General features: G+C 37.3%; 1 long non-coding RNA gene and 1 pseudogene across 1 annotated transcript in view; both read left to right on the top strand.

Annotated features, from left to right (window-relative positions):
* LOC134477595 (uncharacterized) overlaps positions 1-22,128 on the top strand; it is a 65,467-nt gene that overhangs the window by 6,054 nt on the left and 37,285 nt on the right. The window lies entirely within an intron of this gene.
* Positions 16,367-17,987, top strand: LOC134477748 (uveal autoantigen with coiled-coil domains and ankyrin repeats-like; annotated as a pseudogene).

Raw genomic sequence — 22,128 nt, 5'->3', positions numbered from 1 at the left:
AAAAATTAAGGACATGTCGACTAGGTCAAAAATTGTTGATCCCAAAACATCTACTGATATGGACCTCTGCATAGATGTTTTGGCCAAATGGATAGATTAAGCTCTATTTGTGACAAACCATATTTCTGAAACAAAATGAAGCACTTAATGTGGTCTGACAACTTTTTAGAAAACAAATATATTGATATAAAACTCAAAAGGCACACTCTTTAAGGCAAATCAAATTACAGCAAGATTGTTTCATTGTATAGAAGAACAGTTTTTAAGGACAGACTATTAACAAATAAAAATATAGAAAATTTTAAAATCAAATCTGTTACAAAAACCTTGGCTATAAAATCATTATAAAGTTTTAGGTAACTTTTGTAGCAAAATTTTTATAGTACTATTTGCATATTAAGTTAATATGCATTGTCATTTAATTCAGTGGGGTAGTGCTATTTTAAAATATTTAATATAAACAGTGCAATCTGCTTATGTACAAACTTTATACTTCCTCATCCTTAGTTAAGATCTCAAAATCCATAATAAATGTTATAAATCTCTCTTCATTTGTCAGGTAAATGGCATAAAAATTGAGCAATGATGTAAGTGGTAGGTTTAGGCAATCTGGGTAGATTTTTCTATTCATAATACTGTACCAATGTGATTTAAATATTTTCTCACTTTAGATAAATCAAGTGGTAAAATGCATTTAATTTTTATTTATTGAAGAATTGCCTCTGTTCTTTTATGAATTATTTACTCTGAGTATGACACTATGAAGGGCTCTGAGATTATCAAGATTAATAAACCATGGTTATTGCATCTCTACAGTTCATCGTCCCATAAAATAAACATTTGAAGAGAGATACCTGTGATTACCTTGATTTAATGTTGATAAATTAAATTCTTAAAAATACTGTCACATCACTGCAGAGCTAAACTTCTTTATCCTGTGGGATTTGGCCTGAATTTTTCTATCATAGCTGCAACTGGGTGTCTCCTATCTGGTCCTGACCAAGTAAGGATGGTGACAATTAGGAATGTCTTTAGGAGTCCTATATGCCACACTGCCTTAACTCTTGCAGAATGCAGGAATGGTCTTACTATTTTATTAGTCAATAGTCTCTGTTATGGATTGTGGTTAGATGTCCCCCCAAAGCCTCATGTAGTCATAGGTGTGGCTTTTTCAGAGATGACTGAATGCAGAGTGTGTGGTGCTGGAACTCATTCATGGTGCAATGCTGGGCTCCAGGGTACTAAAATTAAGGATGTGAGTGCTACCTGCTCCAAGTATCCTGGACAAAAGGTCAGAAAGCTGCAGTTCATGTGCCATGCTTGTTTTGCTGCCTCTGCCTCCCATGAGCTTTTTTTCTGGGATATTCCTCTGCCAAGCTATCCTGCTTTGGAGCCAGCCAATTATGAACTGAAACCACTACAAACCGTGAGGAAAATAAGCCTTTCCCTCTTTAAATTTGGGTGCTAGCTATGTTATCTCAGCAATGAGAAAAGTATCTCATACAAGATGTGTGACGCTTCCTGAAACATTTCCATTGTGTGAAATATAATATTATTCCCCAGAATAAGCAGGAAGGAAGGTATAGAGCACTGTTTTAATACGTGGTCCTTAGATAAGGTAATTGGCATCATCAGGAAAGTTTTGAATTCTTGTGCTCTAGCATAAACCTACTGAATGAGAAAATCTAAGCTTGAGGATTAGCAATCTATATTTTAGTAAGCTTTCCAAGTGATTCTGATTCATTCTAAGTTTGTAAGCCACTAATGTAAGAACACTTTTATTTTGTTCTCCATCTAGATGTCCATCATTGCTGCCAGAATCATTACATCCTTAGTCTGCTGTGTTCTTACTGAAAATGTTCAGATATCCTTAAGTGTGTGTGTATGAGTGTGTGAGTGTGTGTGTGTGCACATGGGTGCATGAGCATGATACTGGGGATTGAACCCAGGGTCTTCTCACTAAGCTATATGCCTAGTCTATTAAAAATTTTTGCTTTGAGACAGGGTCTTTCTAAGTTATTCAAGCTGTGCTTGAACCTGTGATCCTCTTACCTTGATGTCTCAGAGTCCTGGGGCTGCAAAGTTGCCCACCATGCCCTCCCCCCTTCCCGGATTTGTTTGTTTCTTTGGACAGGATCTCATTATATAGCTCAGGATGGCCTAGAATTTACTAAATTTCGCAGGCTGGCCTTGAACTCATTACCTACCTACTTCAGCCTCTTACGTACTGGAATTATGGCTATGTAGCACTACATCCAGTGCTCTAAAATTGTTTCTAATATGTTAAAATGTTGAAAGATAAAACAAGTAAAACTTTTGAAGACACTGGCAAGTGCAAAAACTTTCTGAACAGAACCTTAATAACACAAGAGATAATATCAAGGTTCACAAATGGGGCTGTTTCAAATTAATAACTTTCTGCACATCAAAGGAAACAACTAATAGAGTGAAGAAATAGGAAAAACAAGACAGAGGACTAGTATCTATTGCACATAAAGAACTCCAAAGAACCAGACCCCGCCAGAACAAAATACTCAATCAAAAAATGGACAATGAAATAGACACTTTTTATAAGTACAGATGTGTGGGTGTGTTGGCTTTAACATAACCATGGATGTTTCACTATAATACATTGCCTTCAGTAGTTTGAGAAATACACAGAAGGGAAATATCTAGGTCAAATAGAATTTCTAGTTTCAGTTTTTGAGGAGTCTCCATACTGATTTCCATAGTGTTGGTACTGGTTTATGTAGCCATCAACAATGTGGAGGGGTTCCCTCCCCCCGCCCCACACCCTTGCCACCATTTATTCTATTTGATTTATTGATGATAGCCATTCTTTCTGAACTTAGATGGAATCTGAGTGTTTTATAGATTTGAATTTTTCTAATGAGCAGAGATACTGAACATCTCTTCATGTATTGACTGGCCATTTGTGTCACAGTTCATGACCATGGCCTGAAACAAAAGGATGAAGATTGTTTGGAATCCATGTCTAATCCATGCTTCAAGGGGACCCAGAGGAGCTGCCACTAACCAAGACTCCTCAGTGTGAGGAAGTCTTACATGACAGCCCCAACCTGAAGCTTCTGTGGCCTTTTTACTGATAGAACCAGGAAGCAAGGCTCAAAGAAGAAAGAAGGGCATCTGGGCAGGAATTCATAGAGGGGACAGAGAAAGGACCATGGAAGGTCAGGTGGTCTTTTACATGACTGACCTTGGGGCCAATGTAAACAATAAATCAACGGAGTACATGGAGAATGAAGGCCAGTGCGTTCACCCATGAGGAGGTGTGTTCTATCCTACTTGAGCTTGTGGACCTGTAGGCTGTCTTTTAGTCCCTGTCCATGTATTCTGAGATTGTTTGGGTTTCTGTGGCTCCAGAAGCCCCTCAACTCTGCATATTCTTCTGGACAATGTCCTCACACATTTGTACGCACTTTAAACTCTATCTGGTGTCCCCTTCCATCAGGTCCCCACTCCTTCTATGCTAAGTCCCCTTGTCTGGGAATGCCCCCATCTCCCCTCCCCAGGACTGCTCTTTCCCAGTGTGTCTCCTCTAACCAAGCATCTTTAGGCAATCAAGAAAACGTCATAATTTAGAGCAGGATCAGGGCAGAGGTGAGCATATTCAAAGTTGGCTGTCATTCATCTTCGAGCCTGTGTTCCTTGGTCAGAAACTTGAATGATGCTGACCACATTTCCCACTGGATTCTCTTGCTGACAGTTTCTCCTGCAGGCTTCTATTCCTGGTTTACATTTTTAATCAGTAGCCTTTGTTTGATAAATGTATATGCCTGACCTGTCACATTTCTGGGCAGTTTGCACTGTAAGCGCTCTGTCATCCTTCTATCCTTTGATTTCTTAACCAAAGAGTTCTGATCAAACTTTCTCTCATCTCCTCTCCTCTAAGCCCCAGTATAGCAAATATGTTCATCTCTGCCAGCAGAAGTGCACACCATCAAACACAGACTCTTATATCTTGTTTCCCTTCTACTCTGGCTATCATTCTCCATCTCTTCTTTCTATCTGAGAAATTATCTCCTCTTTTCCAGTGAATTCTTCCCTTTTGTTTTTGAGACCTTTACTTGCTGTTCTTACATTTCAGTATGTTAAGAAACTGTTTTCTTTATTCACATCAAATCATGATGACTTTTGCTCTTTCAGTGACATTGTATCAACTTCATTTCTATGTAGTTGAGTTACAAAATCCACTCTGATATTTGTTACTTGAAATAATTTGAATAATCTGTATCCATCTATGGAATTTTATATTAAATCTCTTCAAAGTATTTCTATTACAGTCATTTTTAGTTAAGCTTTTGTCCATATAGCTAATTATCTGGCAAATGTCCAAATCTTAGCAATATTGATATGCACAAAAGAGCAATTTAAAAGAGTTATTTAAATATGCATAATTTTAATAATAAAATATTGAACAAAGAGAAGCTAAATCTTAGGGGAATAATGAATAGCACAATCACAGTTTCAAATTTCAAAAGCTAACCTTAAAAACCAATAAAGGATGGAAAAAGTGTTCAGCTTCAAATTGGAAAATTCAGAACTCTAAAAAAATGAGAATGTTGTTAAAGATAGTCAAATTCAACAATTTCAAAGATCAGAAAATTAACCTAAGGCTTGTAGCAATCTGAGGAGAATTTATTCAAGAAAAAATGACTTAATCCCTATAAAAAAAGAGCAAGCTTTGAAACATCAATTTTATTGTATTTCCGTATCCCAGTTCCTAGCTCTGTGGTAGCCTTGAAGACAAGCAGCTTGCTAGCTGTGAAGGCAAGTGGTCCAGCAGCCACCTTAACAGCAAAGTGGAGTCAAAGCCCTAACACAAGCTTCACAGATGACCGTCACTTGATTTGTCTCACAACCCCAAGAAAACCCCCACTTTCAAAACGTGTCCCTACTTTCCCTAACTCCAAGCTTACTCAGATACACGGTGTATCTTCAGTGGTTTCATGGAGACAATTAAGGTCTGCTTTCTAATATCACAATTATAGCAATACCACTTCAGGAAATCAGTCGATGAAACACTTGAAGAGAAAATTTTGAAACATTTCTACAGACTCTGCGGATGCAGGGCTATGAGTGTGCACAGGAAAAACTTGAGCGCGCTTGAATCTTTCAGCGCTGGCTCACACTGAATCTCTGTGCCAGCCGGAAAGGAAAGTGAAGGCCAGGTTGGAGATTTCCCCAACACAGACAACCACGAAAGTCCATAATAAAAATTAGGAGACCCTGGTTCAAGGCGTTTTGAGCACATCTCTTTTCATTGGCGGACTTCAGTCAGGTGTGGTGGCACATACACGTAATCCTAACACTCAAGAGGTTGAAGCAGAAGGATCCTTGCAAGTTTGACACTAGCCTAGGCTACAAAGTGAACTCAAGTTCAGCTTAAACTGATTAGCAAGACCCTGCCTCAAATAGATAGATAGGTAGATAAGTAGATAGGTAGATAGATAGATAGATAGATAGATAGATAGATAAAAATAAAATGAAGCAGTCATATACCACAAAGAACAAAGATGTACACAATTCTTATGAGAAATTGTTTGGGAAGTCACTACACAAATGGAAACAACAACAAAAAATGGTAACAATGCATCCTAAAGAAATGTTGGATTTTCAGAATTGCTACATGAGACTTTAAAATATGCATAGAAATAGTCTATAAGGAAGCCAAAATGTGCAGTTTTCTACACAAAGCCCTTAAATCAGTAAATATAAATACTTTTAAAGAGCTGTCAACAAATGCCTAAGCAAAACAACCCCTACTATTTCAAGAAGTAGTGGAAGGTTTCAGAAAAATGTCTTGCTGGGGTGCAGTGCCTCTCGCCTGTAATCCTAGCACCCAGGAGGCTGAGGCAGGAGGATCATTATGAGTTTGAGACCAGCTTGGGCCTCAAAGTAACTTCAAGGTCAGTCTGAACTGCATAGTGAGATCCTGTCTCAAAGAGACAAAAATAAAAAAAAAAATAAAAAGAAAGAAAGAAAAAGAAAAAAAAAAAAGAAAAATGTCTTGCCAAGTAAAAGAATAATGGCAGATCTATAAAAATTATAGAAAGACCTCAAATATTAACTCTGTAGCTGAAAAGTACAATTAGTGAGTAAAAAATAATCATTAGAATTCCTCAACATAAAACTGAACTTTCCAGAAGAGCCAGTGAACTTTAAGATAGGAAAAAAGAATGAAGAGAGAAAAACACAGCTTCTAAAATGAGTTATAAATAACGAGGAGTCCCGTATTGCATAGTAGGGCTTACTGAAGATGAGAAGGAAGAAAAAGAAAAAAATATTTGACAAAACAATGGCTGGAATCACCCAAACTTTAATGAAAATGCTTACTTGCAGGTCATCAAACTCTAAATTGGAGAGCCTCAGAGGGATGGCAGGTATGCTCAATTTAATCAAATTAACTAAACAACAAAGACAATAGAGAATCTTTTAAAATGGAACAAACAACTCATGAAATAATGAGGAACCACACACAATAAGGTGACTTTCATTTTATCCAAGACCCTGGTGGCTTATGTGGCAGTGAGATAATGTACAGAAAGATCTATATTCAGAAGAAAACAATCTTCAGAAACTGAAGAGAAGTTAAGGCAACTCCACTTAAATAAAAATTCAGAGTACTCATCATTAGCTAAGCTGACTTATGAGAAACCCTAAAGGCAATTATCATACTGAAAGGAGAAAATATTGGACAAATATTTAAGGCCAGATGAAGAAATAAAGAGCAGAGTCAAATGAAAAGATCAGAGAGGTTGAAACTGTGGGAATTTTGTTACACAGACTTTTCAACAATTTAACCTCATTTTAATAAATACCAAGGAAAAAAATAAACAAAGGCATGTGCTTTTGATTTGTAGTCTTTACATTTTGCTGATTTAAATTACAGACAAGGAACTTTAATTTTTCAGTAATACATATTACTGTATCACAGTTTGCCACAATTTACATTACTTACAGAAATAACTATTTTTTGTTTTGTTTGTGTTTTGCTCATTGAGATAGGATCTTTCTGTGTAGTTCAGGCTGGCTGTAAACTCACTATAGAGCCAACGCTGGTCTCTAGATGGTGGCAATCCTACTGCCTCAGCCTCCTAAGTGCCGTGATAATTAAATAATGACTTGTTTTTGCCATGATAGTAGACAAATAAATAGAGATAATTTTATAGAAAATTATTCTTGTTAGGATGATTCTGTCAATATATAATAGTTTGTTTAGTTAGAAGTAGAAGAAATCAAATGATCAGCCTTATAATGAGTTGTGCTTATTATCTTAGGCATATCTGTCATATTTTTAATAATTTATAGTAGGTATCTAGTTCTAAAAATAATTACCTTTTATTATTCCATAAAATGAATTATATTACTTAATAATGTAAGTGGCGACTTCATACAATCAATAAAACATATTTTGAATTATTATCCAATCATAATTGTGATTATTCATTTGGGAACATGGCAAATATTCAAAATGTACTTTATGATCTGGGTTTTAAATTACTGGTAGATCATTACAAGTGTTATCTTGTTAATTTAATTCAATCTATTGAAATTTGGAAAAATAACAATGAGTTTTTGGGTATGCTTTAGGAGAAATCTGAATCTTTGATAAAGAAGACACATGGACATCCAGTTTTTAGTAAAATGGTAATCAAACATAATTCATATTCAATAAGATCATATCCATTGAATAAATTTTACAAATCAACAAATCAGTTGTCACTTTTAAAATACATGGCATCTATAATCTAGGCAAGTACTTGAGGGTAATTGTTGCATCTAATAATGATACTATTCAAGAATGCCTTTACTATGTATGAAAATCATGTTCCACTTATTAAAAATTATAAATGAATGGGACTCAACTAGTATAGTAAATAGGAAGAGAAAAGCTTCACAACAGCTTACTTTATGGGGAAATACCTCAAAGGAGAAAAAGAAATTGTTCTTAAAAACCAGGACTTCATATTTAAGAGTAATGTTGACACAAAAAGCAGAAAAAAAGAATCTGTAATACTTTAGATAGAACACAGAGGCCTTGACCATACAAACCAGCATACAAACCAGCAGTCAATTATGAACCTCTCCTTTAGGGTAAGAAAAAGAAACCCAGAGATGCTAAAAAGTCCATTCTTGATATTCATTTGTATTTTTTCTTCCTTGTGTGATATTCTCATCCATGTCCTAGGGCTTCAGACACCTGAGAGGCTCCTCACTGCCCTGACTCATCAGAAAACCACCCTCTCAGTCCTCATGCACAGCGCTGCTTCCCCCTGACAGCGCTCCTAGGATTCTTTCCGTCAACTCCTCTCCTCCCCGAGCCTACTATTCTCATTTCTAGCACTGAAGATTAATTTCACATGTTCAAGAATTTCATACAAGCAGCATCAAAAAAAATGTCAGCATCACATGACAAGCATTCTTTCTTGCTTTTTTGGCTCACACAGTGCCTTCTGAAAAACAAACTTTATTTTGCTTTAGTTTTACCAAAAATTTGTGAAGATAGTACAAAGACTTTCTCAATACTTACCTCCCAAATTTTGCCTAATTATAATTATCTTTTGGGGCCAGGAATGTCGCTCAGCGGCATAGCCCTTGCCTGGCAAGCACAAAGTCCAGAGTTTGAATCCCAGCATAGCAAAACAAACAAAACTTGCTTTAATTATCTTGCATTGGTAGAGTATATGTGCTACAACTAACAAGCCAATATTGATAAATCTCTGTTAATAGCGTTTCATAGCTATTATGCATTCAGATGGCCTCGGTTTTGACATTGTCTCTTGCCTGTTCCGCAATCCCCAGTCAGGATACTCTATCACTTTTAACTGTCACGCCTCATGACTTTTTAGGTTTCTCTTGGCTGTCAAGGTTTTGTAAACTTTTCCTGTTTTTGATGACATGCATGATTTTGAGGACTACCAAACCAACATGTTACAGTTTCTTATGTTGTTCTCTGTTTTAGTACACTAAGCCCGATATGAATCATTACTGTTGGAGATGACTGTGATCAGCTGGCTGAAGGTGTTGATACTTTTCTCTACTGTAAATGTACGCTTTCCCTCCTCCTCATTCCATATTGTTCTTTGTGGAAGGATCTTTTTTTACACAGGCTACACGTCAGAAAGGGAGGTTGTGTTCTACTCTTTGGAGGACACAAGTGTCTAGAAGTATGAGGGTCCAGCCCCTGAGGCACTGGGATGGGGCAAGGGAGTATGAGAGTTGGAGAAATCGCCTGCCCTTGAGGACTTGGGAGGAATGAACACCATCCTCTGGACATAGGATGGGAATGGAGTCAGCCCCAGAGACAGTTTCCCATGTGTTTTTTCATTTATTTATTTACAGGGAGAATGATTGTTTGCAGTTGAATTAACTCTGTGGTCCTATCTCATGGAAGACAGAAGTCCCACAACCTGCTTTGATTTTTCTTGCCTGTAGTTTCTCTGTCTCATTTACAGCCCTGACTGCTGAATGAAATCTACCTCTATTTCTGGTCTCTGCTGAGATGACTGAGCCTGTGGCTCTGACCTGTGGCTTCCTTTCTTGTGGCTATCCAGCCACACCCTCAGCTGTCTCTTCAAAGTGAACTTTCTCATACTTGATAATAGAGATTGGCTGGGGATTGTCTATGCTTTCAAATTTTAACTGCTTTTAAATCAACAATTCCTTTTTAAAGCCACCTGTTCTTGATTCCCTTCTTCTATATGCAGCAAGGAGGATTCAAGTTAAATTTTCCGTGTTCTTCTTTAGAAATCTCCTCTTCTTAATATCCAATTACCTTATTCATAAGCAATACCTTCTACAGAACATTCATATACATTTTAGCCATGTACATTTTGCTACTTTATATTAAGAATCACTTTTCCTGCAGCTTCTAATAAACTCATTTCCATCTGAGATCCCACTAGAATAGTGTTACTGTCTAAATTGCTGCTAACATTCTGCTCATGATTGAATATTTTTAACAGACGGAACGTTTATCCCTCTCGTTTCCTCTCAGCCTTCATCAAAATCATCATTGATTTCTGTGCCTAGCATGCACCTCAAAACTACTCAGTATTCATTTCCAAATCTGCTTCTATAATTTAGTTACGTATTTCAGGAGCATCTTACTTCTCACTACCAGAGTCTTACTTGCTCAGAGAACTATAACAAAACACTGCAAAATAAATACATTTCCCACAGTCCTGGTGGCTGAAAGTGTAAGGTCAAATACCTTCCAATTCAGTTCCTGGAGAGAGTAAACTTAGTTGTTCACTGGTAGACAGCTACCTTTTGTTCTTTGCATTCCTACGAGTTTTCCTCCAGCTGTATGAGTAGAGACAGACACAAATACACCTTTGCTTCTGTTTCTTTTATGATACTACTAATCTTGTTGGTTTAGAATCCTACATTTATGATTCTATCAGACTTAATTGATTCAAAAGATACCTGTATTCAAACTCAGTCTTACCTGGTGATAAGGGTCCAAGATATATGATTGATGGACACTACTTAGTCTATAGTACTAATATTTTGCTTTTATATTTACTCAGCTTGTTTGTTTCCAATAGTTTCTATAGGTGGTTAATATTTCACTTCATGAGATTTTCCCAGGTTTTTCTATTGTAATAATTTTAGTATTCATATTATTGTAGAACTATTTTTTGTGTACTTACTGTTGTATTTCTTGGGCCTTTTCAAAGGTGAAACAGTAAGGAGGTATCTGGTTAACTTCAAAAGATTCTGCTCTCATTTTCCAAAGTAGTAATGAAAATCACGTTAGAATTCTGCTTACTCCGTGCCATCCCCAACATTTGATGCTTTCAATATTTTAATGTTAGGTATTCTAATGATTCACTAATACTATCCAATTCTTACTTTAACTTGTATAGTATGAGTGGCTACTGATATTGCTTATTAACCATTTGGACATCTTCTTTGTTCACCATTTACAAACATTTTTTTTTGAGTTTACATCTATCATTTATATATTTTTACTTTAAGACAGTGAAAACACCAGTTGACAAAAAAGGGAACTTTGGTTACTTAAGTATTTATATTTTTTGCTGTTATGCATTAATAAATGCTTCTTATCTCTTTGATATCTTGTATCTATTGTAATATTTAAGGTTTTGGTTTGTTTCTCTCTAAAACTAAAATTTAGGACACATTAGAAAGTTTAATCCTAGTACCAGGAAAATCTTAAAAGTAACTGGCTAAAATTAAGTATGGATATGTTATTACAATGTCAAGTATTTTATAGTTTCTACACTAAGAGGTTCCAGAGAGTGATTATTTTTGTTAGTCATTTGTCTTTCTTCTCTATCATTAAGCAACGTATTTAAATTTTCTATACCTCATATTTCTTTTCTGTTAAATGAACTGAATTACTACAGAGAGGATAAGAAGGATCAAATTAGGATATTGATATAATACCCATCTTTTTGTAGGATTCATGCTAAAACATGCCCAGTGTTTAGCATATATCTTTCCCTCTAACGGATGGGCAGTTAATCTTTTGGGGTCTAATTGTAGCCCTATTGTTTGCAGCTTTTGTGTCAGATTTTGCTACTTGGAACAAAAAAAGCCTCCTTCCACTTCTAACTTGGTTTCTTAACTTTCCGGTCCATTTTAATCCACAGATCTTACCACTTGCTTTGGAAGATGCTGCCTAATTGTTCATGCTCGGTAGGACCAGTTTATAAACACTGCTATTATAGTAATTATTCTGGTAGAATTAACTATGTTATTTGTTTTACACAACAGAACAAGGAATCTCAAAGTGTGGTTCAGGAGCTGTACAGTGTCCCACAATGAGAGATGGCATGCTACAGAGGTTAATTCACATAACACTTCTCCAGTATGAGATGAAAGTGGGCCTAGAAAAATCCAACTATTAAAACTAGGTGCAGACCAATGATTTATCTCGGTGATTTAAGGGCTTGTCTGGCAAGTGTGAGATTGTGAGTTTGATCCCTGTTTAAAGAAAAAAAAACAAACAAACAAACAGATGTGATGGCACACTGTTGTATTCCCATCACTAGGGAGGCTGAGGCAGGAGAACTGTTTGCAAGTTTGAGACCAGCCTGGGTTGCAAAGTGAACCCAATGCCAGCCTGAATGGCATAGCATGACCCTGGCTCAAAAAGACCAAAAAAAAAAAAAAAAAAAAAAAAAACCCAAATCCAAAATAAAAAGCTACTATCAAGAATCTTCCAGTAAAGATTGGAAATAAATTGTATAACAGTAGACTGAAACATCTAACTTGTCTCTGTTTCATCTTTGCTCTGAGTTTAGGTTTTCACAACGTATTAACATAACTGTGCATTGTGGCGAGGTGAGTGAGAGAAACTGACACTCCACCACAATTTGACTCCAGCGGAGGACTTTCTGGGCCCGAGCAGTCCTGCGGGAGCAGGGCTCCAGCCACACATCCCCCTCTCGGGCGGGATTGGTGAAAAGTGCCTGGCTTGCATGACGCTGCCGGCGGACCTGGTAGGCTGGCCCAACCCAGATCCCAGAGCCTGACGGTGGCCGGGAGGGGCGGGCCCCGTGTAGGCTGCCTGGTGCCCAGCGGTGAGTGGGAACACCTAACCTGCGCAATTCGATCAGGCTGTGGCTGACAGGGAGAGAAGCTGGGCCTCTCATATAAGCTTGCATATATAAGGAACAAAGAATGTGGGAAGAGGCAGCAACAAGAAAGTCTCCTCGGCCCCCAATTCTGAGAAACAGGCAATAGCAGACACCGCACCAATACACATAAGGCACCATATAGAGAGCCTCATAGACCAATTCAGGAATGAAGTTATCAACGACCTGAAGCTAGAAGTATGCAGAATAGTTAGAGAAATGCTAAGCACCACCACCCCCCAAAAAAAAACAGATGGTGGAATGGAAGAACAGAAAAAGAGGGGAGAAAACAGGGAAAGCATAGAATACGTGAAGCAGGTTCGAAGGGACTACCAAGAAACTAAGAAGTCTATCGAAGACTGGCATAACAGCTTGAAAGACACTAAGGACAGACTATCTGAACTGGAGGGCAGACTTGTAATATGGGAGAATGAAATGAAAAACTTCTTAAAAATAACAAAGAAACAAACAGCAATAATACAAAGAGAAGAAGATGATAAGAGGAGCCATAACTTAAGGGTTAAGAACATAAAAGAAGAAGTAGGGACACAAACAAGTGAACTACAAAAACTACTCACAGAAATAATCCAGGAGAATTTTCCTAATTTAGCAAAAGGTAAAGATACTCAGATGTATGAGGCATACAGGACCCCAGCTACCTACAACCCAAACAGAGTAACACCCAGGCATATAATAATAAAAATTCCAGAAATTCAATACAAGAACAGAATATTGAAAGCTGTCAGAGACAAGAAACAGACCACTTACAAGGGAGCACCCATCAGAATTACAGCAGATTTCTCTGCCCAAACCATCAAATCACAAAGAGCATGGGGGGAAATAATTCAAGCTTTGAAAGATAATAATCTCCAGCCAAGATTGAGATATCCTGCACAACTGTCCCTGGAAATGGATGGAAAAACAAGGTGCTTCCAGGATAAAGAGGAACTGGGGGAATTTGCAACCACCAATTCAACCCTACAGAAAGTATTGCAGGATATTCTAAAAAAAGAAAAATACAAAGAACCCAGAAATAGTGGCGGGGAGGCCACAACGAATGGAGCAGAGAACAAAATGAAGAAGACAAACTGACAGCTACTGAAAGAATAAGAGCTCAACAGAAATGAGACAGAGAAGATTGGATGATAGGAACAGCTATTTTGGAGAAAATGACATCTTAATAGGTAATACTGATTTAGTATCATCTTGTTTTGAAGTCTCATCTAGCTTTTGTCCTTCTGTTTCCAATGATCTAAATAGGTTGTATCTTATTGGATTTTATTATGTACGATGATATAAGCAAAAACCTTTTAAAGACAAGCAGATTATACAGAAACCATTGTTCATTTTCTGTTAGTCGATTCTAAATACTCTGTAATGCTGTCATTCTCTTGAATGGTTTTACATTGTTTTGATATACTTAATGCTACAGTATACGAAGTTGTACTCAAGGATTTCAAGGAAAGAGACAATATGGTAACTACTTTTAGGTCAGGATTATCTGGTGGTGAAACACTATTCTGCTTAAATGGTTATGTTTTGATCTGTGCTGTTTCGTTGTTATGCCCTCTTTTATCTCAATCTCCACTCCATTATTTACTTTTTTATTTTTATCCTTTTAATTAAAGGAAAAAAATAGCAGGATATATTATAGTAACCCACTTTGACTTTCCATTACCTCGATTGGAAGCCCTGTATTACTCTCACCATCTTGTTTTTGACTGATGTTCCCCTATTCTGTTTTGCTGGATAGTATTAGGTTTGAAAGTTTAGGCATCAGCTGTGAAGATAATGAGATTCATTATAACGCCCATTCTCATTGACTTTTATCTACTTTTGAAGACCTACAATGTCTCCAATGTTTTGGTTTTGTCGGTTTTATTCTTTACTGTTTTGTTCAATTGTATTATAACTAACGATATAGGCAATTCTATTAGAGATAGCGGGAGGCATTATGGTAACCATTGTTGATCACCTTGTATTATGTTTTTACATTATCTATTATGTCCACCCTTTTGACTTGACCGATTCTGTTCTGTTATGTCACATTTGGTTTTACTCTCTTCCAAAAAAGTAATAAGAACTGTGGGAGCAATGAAACCCAAAATGTGTAATAGTCATTGTACAAAAGAGAGGAAAAGAAAGTGCTCTAAACTATATAACTGCATGTATATTTAAGTGTATAAGATAGAAAATGATATCACAGAGCTTTATTGGATCATTGAACAGAACTGTTTGCAGTATCATTGATGGAATGTCCACTCTACAAGCTTTAATTTTGTGACTTGAACAATTATTTCTAAGATGACAATATGTAATCCATTAACTAGTGATTTCCTACTGTTCATTTTTTTCTTCTGTAAATCTGTATAACTTGTACCCTTTCTCTGCTTTTTTTCCTTTCTCCTTAAATAAAATTAAAAAAAAACATAACTGTGCATGATTTGAACCAACCAAAGTCTTGCAAAATCTCAGTCTTTTCTTTAAATCTCAGATTGAGATGAACACATTTCAGTACTGCCATACCATAGATTTCAGTTTTCAGTGCATTACACAAGTAAGGGTTGCTGTGTCTGATTGAGTTAGCTGATGGCTGAACAAACATCTACACTGATGGGAGCGACCTTTAGACCTGGCTGACTGCAACTCAGGGTCAGTCCTGCCTCACTGCTCTGTGTATTCCTGCACATTCTGGGTCCTTTGAAGAAATTCCAGAATTCTATTTTCACTGTGCTAATTGGCTAAGAATTGTTTGAATTGATGATTGGAAAAGTCCTGAGGAACTGTAGAGTGTGTTCTTCTGAACACTGTAGGGTAAAAATAAAACACCTAAAAATCACTCAGAAGACAGCAAACAGGTGTGAAGTGTGCCCCTCTGAGGATTTCTCATTGTGGCACTGTGTTTATTAGGTACAGAACTAGCACAGACTGGGCCCAGGCACCAGTGCAGATCTTGTTAAGAGCTCTTGGGTTTGTGACTCCACAGCTTGCCCTGCACCACGTGCATGCCGTGTTCAGAACAAGGATGCATTTCAGAAATAGATCTAAATTGAGCAATGCTCCTACAACCCCATCCTATGTTAACCACACGGCCCTATTTGAAGTACCAATAGCAGTTTTATTGCAAGTAGGGCATTTGACAGGAAACTTTACTCAGTTTTTCCTCCCAGATTTTAGACTCTTTCCAAGACAAAGCCAGTTACCATTGCATTTTTTTTTTGTGCTGCAAGTACCAGAGGGGCCCCCCAACAAAGGTCAGGCACTGGGTGGGTGGGGATCTTTTGGTTTCTCAGGGAGGATGGGCCAGGCTCTCACCACCACCACTATGACCTACATCCCACACTGCACTTTTCAGTGAACAAAATAAAACAGAAGAGTAAAGCCACATGAGACTAATATGGTAAACTGATATCCTTCCAATAATTTCTTTCAAATTTTTATACCCATCTTAATCCAAATGCTATATCAAAAGTAATTGCAAAAATTCCTGTAAGAAGACAGTTCTTCTGAAAGTATCCATATTTTGATTTGTTCTTTTTTTAAGGGATTTATTTTTTTTAAATAATGGAAAATTTTCTCAAATACTTGTGCAGTTTCAAAGTTGTTTTTGCTCCCTCTCGGAGTGGCTCTGCTGATTACTTGGCCTGAAGAACCTCAAATCCCTACTGAGGAGGCGGGACACACCCACACCTAGGACATTGACCTCCACCACTGCCACCAGATTGGAAAAATATGAAGACTGATTGATGAAAGCTGCAGAAAGAGAAGATGTAGAAAAAGTGTCTTCCATCCTTGCAAAAAGATGAACCAGGTGGGAAGGCAGATCTGCCTTTCGTGTTGTGATCTCCAAGGGGAATCCTGAGTGTTTGAATGCCATCCTCATACATGGAATTGGTATTACACCAGAGACTCTGGAGGGAGAAATATGCTTTCACCTGGCCACTAAGTGTGGACAAGTATCACGCCTACAAATACTTCTGCAGGATAATTGTCCCGTTGAACCTATGGCCCTGCATGGAAGGACTGTGCTTCATGATGCAACAACGGTGGACTGTCCTTCCAGCATCCAGCTGCCCTGTGACCATGGGGACTCTGTGAATACCAAAGACATAGATGAGTGGACACCACTTGCCCTGGGTACTTAGCTGTGCAGGCCAACAGTATGTCAACTGCTGACAGAGGGGCGAGTATCAATTCCAGACACAAACGATACAGAACTGCTCTCATGCTAGACTGTGAGTATGGTTGTAGAGATGTGGTAGAAGCCTTAATTAAAAATGGTGCAGATATAAGTTGGATGGATGCCGTTGGCCATGATAGTTACTACTACGCATGAATTGGTGTCAATCTGGATATTCTAACCTTACTAAAGACTGCAGTGAGAAGTACAGTAAAGGAGAGCACTTTGGAAGAAAGAACCATCTTTGCAACAGCTGAATTTGACATCCGGCAAGATGAAGCCAACATGAAATCCAGTCATGAGGAGCATCAAAACACTCAGGATTGAAGGCTGAAAGTGGAGATCTGAAAGAGAGGTTGAGAAAAATTCAGCAAGAACAAAGAGTACTGTTGGATAAAGTCAGTGGTCTACAGTTACAGCTGAATAAGGAAGTAGTGCTTGCTGATGATTTGGAAAGTGAGAGAGAAAAGCTGAAGACCCTTTTAGAAGTTAAAGAAAAGCAACATGAAGAAAGCTTAAAGACCATTGAGGCTCTGAAAAATAGATTTAAGTATTTTGAGAGTGATCATTTAGGATCAGGAAGTCCACTTCAGTAGCCCAAAAGAAGATGTGCTCAAACAAGGTCAAATGTGTATGAGGGAATCACAGTGCACTTCCCTGCGGATGCCAGCCCACGTGCAGAATAGGTCTGTGTTAAGACCCCTGGTGGTACCCAATCAAACCTCACACTCAGCAAATGAGATTTTAAAGAAAGAGCTAGAAGGAATGCAGAGTTTCTGTGATTCAGCAAAATAGAGCCTGCTTTAGCTCCAAAATGAACTGGCTCACAAGGTGGCAAGTGCAAAGCTTTAGCCTCAGAATATGAGAGCCCAGGAGGACTCAGATGAGCAGATAAAGCAGTTAGAAGATGCCTTAAAAGATGGGCAGAAGAGGTTGTAGGAAAACGACTGCACAGTGGAGCAGATGCAGATCTGTTTTCTTGACCTTAGGGAGCACCTGACAAGTGAAGCATCTGCAAGGAACGAGTCATGGAGGAACAGAAGGACCCATTGAAAGACATGAAAGCAAAGTATGGAGGCACCTTGGCAGATGTAGGAAAATTACAAAACCACAGTGAACAAAATGAGATGTTAGAAGAAGAGCTGATGGATGAAGGCAGGCTGGTTGGAAAATAATAAACAACACATTCTTCTCAGCTGCACATGGGATGTACTCTAAAATAGATCATATACTAGCTCATGGAACAGGCTTTACTAAACACAACAGAACTGAAATTATCTCATGCATATTATCTGACCATAATGCACTGAAATTGGCAAAAGAAACTGCAAAATCTACATAAACACATGGAAACTAAACAACACCCTCCTGAACAACCAGTGTATCAAGTTAAAAAAGAAATTAAACAATAATTACCATTTAATGAAAGTGAAAATGCAACATACCAGAACCTGCGAATGCAAGGGAAGTAGTCCTAAGAGGGAAATAGATAGCAGTGAGTTCTCACATCAGGAAAACAGAAAGAGCACAAGTAAACAACCTAATGGTGGACCTCAAGCTTCTACAAAAGGAAGTGAAAAGCATGACCAAAGCTCACAGAAGGGTGGAAATTACAAAGATCAGAGTAGAATTTAATGCAATTGAGACTAAGAAAGCAATACAAAAATTAATGAATCAAAGAGCTGGTTCTTCGAAAGAATAAATAAAACTGATAAACTCCTAGCCAATCTTATCAAGAAAAGAAAAAACTCAAAGTTGTGCAATGAAAAATGTGAAATTACTACAGTTATTGGGGAAATTCAGATCTTGAATATCTGCTTTGAAAATCTTTATTTGTGTAGGCTGAAAATACAGAAGAAATAGACAGATTCCTAAAAATGCATGAATTATCAAAGCTAAAATAAGAAGGTATAAAAATTTTGAGTAACCCAGTATCAGTTACTAAAGTTCAAAACATAATTAAAAACTTGTTGACAAAGAAAAACTCAGGTCCTGATGGATTCATAGCAGAATTCAACAAGAAATTTAGAGAATATTTAACTTAGAGAAGATTTAATTTGGAGAAGATTTGAGGATTAAACAGTTTAATCCTCAAACTCTTTAATGAAATTGAAAGGGAATCAGTTTTCCCTAACTCATTTCTGGAGGTGAATATTACTCCTATACTAAAACCAGAGACGGATCCAATCAAAAAGGAGAACTACAGGTCAGTCTCCATAATGAAAAAGGGGTCAAACTTGTTCACTATAAGAAAGATAGCCTGTTTAAGAAATGGTGCTGGAAAAATTGTTTTTCCACATGCCGAAAACTAAAACTAGACCCATGTCTATCACCATGTACTAAACTAAAATAAAAATGGGTCAAAGATCAAAATAGTCAAATAGAAAAACTGCATATGCCCCAAGAAAAGGTAGGTAGAAATCTTGAGGACATAGAGGCAGGCAAAGAGTTCATGAATAAAACACAATGAAACAATCAATTTCAAAGTATTTCAAAGAATCAACAATTGTTATCTCATCTTATTACAAAGCTTTTGCAACTCAAAAGAAATCACCAACAGAGTGAAAAGAAAATCCACAGAATGGAAACAAATTTTACTTAACATTCCCTCAGATAAAGACTTATATCTAGGACACATAAAGAATTGAAAAAATTCAGATCCTTCAAATTCATTGACATAATCAAAAAATGAGCATGTGTGATAAACACTCACTTCTCAAATGAAGAAACACAAATAGCAAATAAATTCATTAAAAAATGTTCAACATTACTGGTCATTTGAGAAATTCAAGTTGAAACAAAGCTGAGATTCCATTTCACTCCAGAAAGAATGGCTATCATCAAGAAATCAACCAACAGCGGATGCAGGTGGGGCTGTGGGGAAGAAGGAACCCTTCTCCACTGTTGGTGGGAGTATAGACTGGTGCAAGGACTGTAGAAACCAGTGTGGAGATTCCTCAAAAAAACTAGGGCTGGAGGTCCCATTCAATCTAGCCATTTCTCTTCTGGATATTTTCCCAGAAGAATTCAAATCATCATGCCGCAGCAATATGTGCACCCATGCTTATAGCAGCACAATTTGTAGCATCTAAGTCTTGAAGTGACCCAAATGCCCATTAATGACATAACGGATAAAAAGATGTGATATTTTTATACAACCGGGTATTACTCAGCTATGCAGAAAGATAAACTTGAGGCTTTTATAGATGAATGGATACAGGTCATGGCCATTCTCAGAAGTGAAATAAATCAGACTCATATGTGTAAATATCATATTGTCTCCCTAGTATAAAAAATCTGAAAGAGTAAATGAGATTCAAGTTGTACAATATATATTGTGAAAATGAAAGGGAAAGAAAATGTTTGAAAGAAAAATATAACTGGAACAGAGGAAAGGAGAAAAGAAAGAATGTAAAAGAGTAAATGTGTACACACATAATAGGTAATTATACTACTAATCTCTGTTCATCAGAAAGAATAGTTGAACACTTTGTGCTTTCATTGATTATTTGATCTTTGTGCCTAAACTTTGTAATCTGAACAAGTACTTTGAAAATAACAGTATGAAATATACTAAAAAAGAAAAGAAATGGGCCAGTGAAATGAATAAGCCGCTCCAGTACAAATGGCCAGTAAACATATGAACAATGTTCAAAATTTCTGGCCATTAGAGAAATGCAAATTACATGCAAATTTCATCTTATACCAGAAAGCATAGCAAACATCAAAACACAACAAATCCCAGTATGGCAGCAATCCAGAAAAGAACCCTCCTACTTTATTGGTGGGAATGTAAACTAATACAACTGATTAGGAAATCAGTATGAAGATGTCTCAAGAACTAAAATCAGAAATTCTCCTCCTAGGCATCCTTCTGAAAGATCATATTAGAGTTACATGTGTGATCCATGTTTATAGCAGCACAATATATGGTAGCTAAATCCTGGATGCAACCTGCATGCCCACCAACAGCAAATGGGTAAAGAAAATTTAAATTTGAGAGAGACATGTAGGAAAATGGATACACCTAGAAAATATAATGTTAAATGAACTAAATTAGACACTAGCATACATACTGTACAGTATTTCTGATTTGGATAAGACAAGTACAAACAAGTCACAATGTGAAGGGCTGATAGGACACAGGGAGATAGATCTTTTGCAAATGGGAAGAAGTCCTAGAGGTCAAGCTTGGAGGCTTTGAGGACTAAGATGTGTCATGTAGAGTGCATTAAATAGCACAAGGGATGTGAACATTATATGCCACAAACATGAACTGAAAATCACAATACTAATGAAAATGGAGAAAGGGGATTTGCAGTTGGGGTTGGAAGGGGTAGGGAGGGGAAGAGGAATTTTAAAAATCAAGATGAATTATGTACATACACCTACCTACTCTCTCAGCTCAATGTAAACTTTGTGCACTACGAACATGTACTAATAGAAAATTCCCATGTTTATGTTGCTAGTGACAACTATGACACCAGCAAGCCCTAATAATAAGTAGGAGAGAAAACCTGCAAAGAATTCTGAGATGGGATCTACCAGATCTATAAGGATAATCTTTAATTCTTTTTCTTTAATCTGTTTTTATGTTTGCAGTACACGGTGATTACATTCACCTTGGGGTGTTGGAACACTGACATAACACAGTTGAATTCTTTTTATTTTCACCTTCATGCCTCTCTCCTCCCTCAATCTTTAATTCTTTAAATGTGGAAAACAGAGATAAAATGAAACCATGTGTATTCGTTTTACTCTATCTTGAATTCAGATCCTTCACTGCTAGATTTACAAAGTCACCTTGTTTCTTTTTTCATGTTATAATTTAAAAGAAAGTATATAGGAGGAGGCCCAATGCCATTTATCTTGAGGGAGATGCCATGGTCATAGGATTCAAGATTTCCCAGGGATTGAGCAGGTTGTTACATTGTGTAACACACAAAAGAAGTGAAGACCAGTGAGAAGTCTCTTTAATCAGTTACTTAACAGTGCTAAATTGAAAGCCAAGACTGCAATACTTTACAGCTGTTACCATGTAATTCTTCTGGTTTGTATCTTATTATGGGTTTAGACTAACATGTCCCATGAATCTCATGTGCTCAGAGGTGGGCTTTTTGAAGGTGGTTGGATCTATGAACCTCATTCATGGATCAGCCCAAGGAAAAGTCCACAGCTCAATGTGCTGTTAGGAGACAGGGCTTCCTTGAAGAGCGGGACATGGAGGTCTGATCTAGAAGACTGTGTTTTTGTGTTCTCTCTCTCCCACACACCCCACTTTCTCTCTTTCCAATCTCCTTTCTTACTGCCATAAAC

Source organism: Cavia porcellus, unplaced genomic scaffold (assembly GCF_034190915.1).
Source record: "Cavia porcellus strain 051 isolate PalLab524CR breed Dunkin Hartley unplaced genomic scaffold, mCavPor4.1 scaffold_9, whole genome shotgun sequence".
In the NCBI taxonomy this organism is placed as follows: Eukaryota; Metazoa; Chordata; class Mammalia; order Rodentia; family Caviidae; genus Cavia; species Cavia porcellus.
This window is presented reverse-complemented; position numbering and strand designations above follow the sequence as displayed.